The 5,683-nt window shown below is 43.3% G+C and overlaps 1 pseudogene; it reads right to left on the bottom strand.

Moving 5' to 3' along the window:
- Positions 1-611: 611 nt before the first annotated feature.
- LOC142365735 (endogenous retrovirus group V member 1 Env polyprotein-like) lies at positions 612-5,476 on the bottom strand (annotated as a pseudogene).
- Positions 5,477-5,683: the final 207 nt, after the last annotated feature.

Here is a 5,683-nt window from a genome sequence, read left to right as displayed (position 1 = left end):
ATGCCTCAGTCTTCACCAGCAAGTGCTCGAGCCACACCGCCCAAGTCACAGAAGGCAAAGGCAGGTGACATGCGGAAAGCAGACTCCACAATCTGTAAGATTGTAAAGTAGGTATGTTTATTCGGCACCGGGCAACACGGGGGTAGTCCCACCAAAGTCGTGTGCGCCGAGCAGCAATGTGCGCTTGCGCAGATTGCCTCGTAGTGGTGGTCGTTGGGGGTCCCAAGATGAAGGCCCATCCTCTTCATCACGGTTTGCTGCTTGACCTTTGTTTCTGCGCAAACTCAGTTCTCCCCTGGCTCCCATCCATACAGCAGGGTTGGTCTCGACCGGTTCTAGGTGACTCCCAGGCCCTATCAGGAACCAACCCCTTTGTATGGAGATGCAAGATTCTCTGCTTCAGTTAATTTAGACAATAGATAGGCACTATCAATTCTCTTTAAATGGACTGCAACTATTAGATAATGCTACTTCTACTAAAATCCCTTTTAACCCCTTCCTTCAGTCCCCCCTTTTCAAAGAAGTTAGTAAATCTTTTACTACTCTTAATTCTATTATAGTACATCATTATTCAGCATCTTCTCAAAATACTTATTGGACTCCAGCTTTTGTCATAACTGATTCTTTTTCCATTCACTGTAAGAATCTCTCGTACTCCTGCAACACCAAAGGCTACACCTAATCAAAATACACAAAATGATACCTAGCATTATGATCAAAACCATTGTAACAAATAATTGCCTCAGCCATCCCAAATTAGGTAACCAAGAGGTGAGTTTTTCCCATATTTCCGAGAAACACTAGGATGTATCATCTTGGGCAACTTGATGTAACATCTTAGTCTTTCCCCAGATTTTATTCAAATCTGTTTCTATTTTTTTATTCTGGTTTACATAGGTGCAACAGGTTTGATTAATAACCATGCACAATCCTCCTTCCTTAGCTAAAAGCACATCTAATCCCATTCAATTTTGCTTTACCACCTTGCTTAAAGATTCTACTTCTAATTGTATTCCTTGTATGGCATCTAATGTTAAATTTTCCAGAGTTTCGACAGTAGCCGATATATTAACTATAGCTTTCTCTAACTCGCTTACTCCCAAAGAGGGGATTAACCATTGTACAAAGCTATGAAAGCCAGTACCTCGAATTACCAATGGATTCTCTACTCTCTTAAAACGATTCCAGGGGGTTCTTCAAAGTCCCGTAAGAGGGGAGGTACCTTTGTGAATGCTTGCTCCAGGTGTAAGGTACCCTCTAGCACAATGACCTTTCCAGCTTAAAGGTAAACTATTTCTAGCCCTTCCGTCACCGCAAAAGCCACCAATATCCAGGTCCCATTTTGCATCTTGGACCATTGTTCTGTTCTCTACTATCTTCCCTACCTTTTTCCTTTCTTGGTATTTGAATGAGGTATAAACTTGAAGTCAAGTTTAATCCTATCTGTTTCAATCTTTCCGCATCAAAAGTCCCTAAATCTTTGGCAGTAGGACAATCTTTCATACCTATTCATATTTTGTCTTTGAATACCAAACAACGACCCAAAATCATTACTATTTCTGAGAGCGGGAGGTCTAGGTCAAAACTTCGTCCTTCTCTTGTATTCCACTTCCCATACACACATGATCCATTCATATTCATTCCGTTAGTGTAAATGGTCCAATTTCTAGTCGGTATTCCTATAAAAGGGAGTTCTAGCCCACCCTGAGGGAGAGTATTGCCTATCCAACAATCGGATAAGTTCAATATTCTTGACATATTTTCAGTTATTTGTAAATAGGTGTTTTGGCTCCAGGCTTCCCTTCTAGGTAACGTCCATCCTAAAAATACAATTTTCATCAATGTCTTGATACTTTGAGCTTCAAGGGTACAATTTCTCATGATGCCCATGGCTGTTTAGGTGCCCTTTTTACTCTGGTGTGATGAATCCAGGCGTTCTGTTCCTTGATCCTGATGGCCATGAAGAAGGTGAGCAGTACTTGATATGGTCCTTCCCACTGTGGCTCTAAAGTTTTTTCTGCAAGAGACTTTACATACACATAATCTCCAGGGTGTTTATTATGTACAGGTCAATCTACACCACTCCCCCGGGTTCCAACGACATGTTTCCTGATTTTGTTTAATTGTTTGCTCAGTGCCACCAAATAAGAAGTCATAATTTCATCCCAAATTTGCGTGGATATCCCCTTCTGTATCCCGTAGGGTCCATACAGGATCTCAAAGGGGCTCAGTCCCTCTCTTGCCCTTGGCCTTGTCTGTATACGCAAGAGGGCTAGAGGGAGGGACTGAGGCCATGCCAAATTTGTTTCTTGCCCTATTTCACAATTTGTTGCTTGATTAAGTGGTTCATTTTCTCCACTTGGCCGCTTGACTGAGGGCGGTATGGGGTGTGGAGTTGCCAATCTATACCCAGGTGATGGCTAATTTGTTGTACTATTTTTGAAAAAAAATATGGTCCCCTATCAGAAGACATAGTTGCTGGAATCCCAAAACGTGCTATTATCTCTTGTATTAATATTTTAGTTACTTCCTGAGCTTTAGGCATCCTAGTTGGGAATGCCTCCGGCCAACCTGAAAAGGTATTAGTTAATACCAATAGATATCGGTACCCCCCTTTTCTTGGGAGTTCCGTGAAATCAATTTGCCATTGTTGTCCAGGCCCATTACCTTTTCCAATCTGACCCATTTCTGGTTTAGGGTTATTTTTTGGATTAGTCTGGAGGCAAAGATCGCACTGCTGAATCACCTGTCTCACCGTGGTGTATAAATTTCTGGCCACCATCTCTCTGATTAGATGGTTATAGAGAGCCTCTGTCCCCCCCTGCCTTTTCCTATGTTCTTCACTTACCAGATGCTACATCAGACAAGAGGGAATGATCAGTTTTCCCTGTGGGGTTTGAGCCCACCCCTCCTCATTATATGACCCTTCTAAATCTGTAATAAATTTCTGATCCTCCTTAGTATATTCTGGCTTACCTTCTACGGAGATTCGTCCATCAGGGATTAAAGCCCCTTCAGTTTTTACCTCTGTTTTATCCACGTGTTTTGCCTCTCTGTCCGCCAGCTCGTTTCCTTTTTCCAATTCTGAGTTCACTTTCTGGTGTGCCTTAATATGCATGATTACCACTTTCTTGGGGAGTTGAACTGCCTCCAGTAGTTTCAAAATTTCTTCTGCATGTTTGTTTTGTTCTTGAGAGTTCAATAATCCTCTTTCCTTCCAGATCGCTCCATGCGCATGCACAACTCCAAAGGCATACTTCGAGTCTATGTATATATTCACAGCTTTGCCTTGGGCCAATTCCAAGGCATGGGTTAAAGCAATTATCTCTGCCTTTTGCGCAGAGGTATTTATGGGCAAAGGTCTTGACTCTATGGTTTCCTGACTGGTGGTAATAGCGTACCCCATGTGTCTCTTACCACTCAGAACATAGCTGCTTCCATCTGTGAACCAGTTTTCTCCGTTTTCCATAGGGCTTGTCTCTCAAATCTGGGCGACTTGCATAGGTTACTTCAATGGTCTCCAAGCAGTCATGATGCACTGGTTCTCCTGTGTTTCCGCTGAGAAAGGAAGCTGGATTGACAGTGTTAGTAACCATAATCTCCACATCATCCTGCTCTACCAGTATAGCCTGATATCTCAGGAATCTTTGTGGAGAAAGCCAGTGTTCTCCTTTTGCTTCCAATACTGCAGATACTGTGGGACATCAAGACAGTCATTTTCTTGCCCAAGGTAAATTTTCGGGCTTCCTGTATATTTAATATTACAGCTGCAAACGCTCGCAGGCATGCAGGCCAACCCTTCACAGTTGCATCCAGTTGTTTGGAGAGATAGGCAACTGCTTGTCGAGATGGACCCAGATCTTGTACTAGTCTCCCCAGAGCAATCCCCGGCTTTTCGTGAGAGAAAAGGAAAAACGGCTTACTCACATCTGGAAGCCCTAGGGCAGGGGCCGACATCAGAGCCTTTTTCAGTAGTTCAAAGGCTTGCATGGTCTCCTTGTTCCATTTAAGGTGATTTTGTCCAGTAGCTGTTAATGCATATAGTGGTTTAACAAGTAGTCCATAATTATAAATCCACAGCTGGCACCACCCGGTCATTCCCAAGAAAGTCCGTAACTCTTTCACTGGCTGAAGTCTCAGGGTTTGGCATATTGCCTCCTTACGGGCCTGTCCAGCCCTAATCTCATAGCCCAAGTAAATCACCTCGCGCTGCGTTATCTGGGCCTTCTTTTTAGATACCTGGTACCCTTGGAGCCCCAAGAAATTTAGTAGACTCACCGTCCAAGTGATACAACTGTCTTCTGTTTTGGTGGCAATCAAGATGTCATCCACATACTGTAGTAATTTCCCTTCTTCAGACAGGATTTCCCAGGACTCCAAGTCTTTTGCAAGTTGATTGCCGAAGATGGTAGGACTGTTCTTAAATCCTTGTGGCAGCACCGTCCAAGTAAGCTGAGTCTTTCGACCACTTTTAGGGTTCTCCCATTCAAATGCGAATAATTTCTGACTGGCTTCATGGACAGGGAGGCAAAAGAAGGCATCTTTCAGATCTAAAACAGTAAACCAGGTTAATTCAGGAGCCAATATGGTCAACAAAGTACATGCGTTTGCTACTACTGGGTAGAGGTCCTCTGTTATTTTGTTTATGGCTTGCAGATCCTGGACCACACAATACGACCTGTCAGATTTACGGACAGGTAGTATAGGGGCGTTAAAATCCGACTCGCACTCTTTTAATAATCCTAATTGTAAAAATCTTTCTGTCTCTGGCCGGATGCCTTCCTTATCTTCCTGTTTTAGGGGATATTGCTTAACTCTTACCAGTTGCCAGCCTTCTTTGAGTCTAACTTCAATGGGTTGAGCATTCTTCACTCTTCCAGGGACATCAGTGGCCCATACCCCAGGGTATACCCAGTTTAGGATCTCCTTGGGAATTTTTCCTTCTGTGGGAGGACTGGTTAGAAATAGACTCAGTACCTGAATATATTGTCGATCCTTTACCTCCAGAGTAATTTCTCCTTTTTCAAATGTAATTTTTGCACCCAATTGTTCCAACAAATCCCTTCCCAGAAGTGCCTTTGGGGAGTTGGGCATATACATTCTTATTTGTGGATGCCTCATTGTTTTCCTAATTTACACTTCAAAGGTTTACAAAAGTATGCCTTTTCACTTTGCCCAGTTGCCCCTTTTACCATGATATAGTCACTCCCCAGGGGCATCAAGGCTTGATTCAAAACTGGGTATGTTGCTCCCGTGTCAACCAAAAATTCTACCTCTTATTGTTCCTTCCCTAGCTTCATTATAACCAGTGGATCCACTAGGGTGGATTCCACAGGTCCCCGTCAATCTTCCTTTACATGGACTATTTTTCCTATCTGGCGGCCTTGTACCCTTTTCCTTATTTTTTGGACATTCCCTTTTCCAGTGACCAAATCTTTTACACAGCGCATATTGGTCTTTACCCAACCGGGACCATTCCCGTCTAGGCCTTCTTCCTTCCTCTTCCCTAATGACTGTCACTATTCTCTGTCCTTGCCTGCATCCCTCTTCTCTATTGCTAAACACTCTCCTTGCTTCATCCAGCAGGACTTCCAAGTTCCTATCTTCTGTAGGATGCAGCTTCTGGAGTTTGCGCCTAATGTCCCCCGTAGACTGACCCAAAAATAGGGAGACTAGTTGTTGT

Source organism: Opisthocomus hoazin, chromosome Z (assembly GCF_030867145.1).
Source record: "Opisthocomus hoazin isolate bOpiHoa1 chromosome Z, bOpiHoa1.hap1, whole genome shotgun sequence".
NCBI lineage: Eukaryota > Metazoa > Chordata > Aves > Opisthocomiformes > Opisthocomidae > Opisthocomus > Opisthocomus hoazin.
Note: the sequence above shows the minus strand (reverse complement) of the source record. Positions and strands in the feature narration are given on the sequence as shown.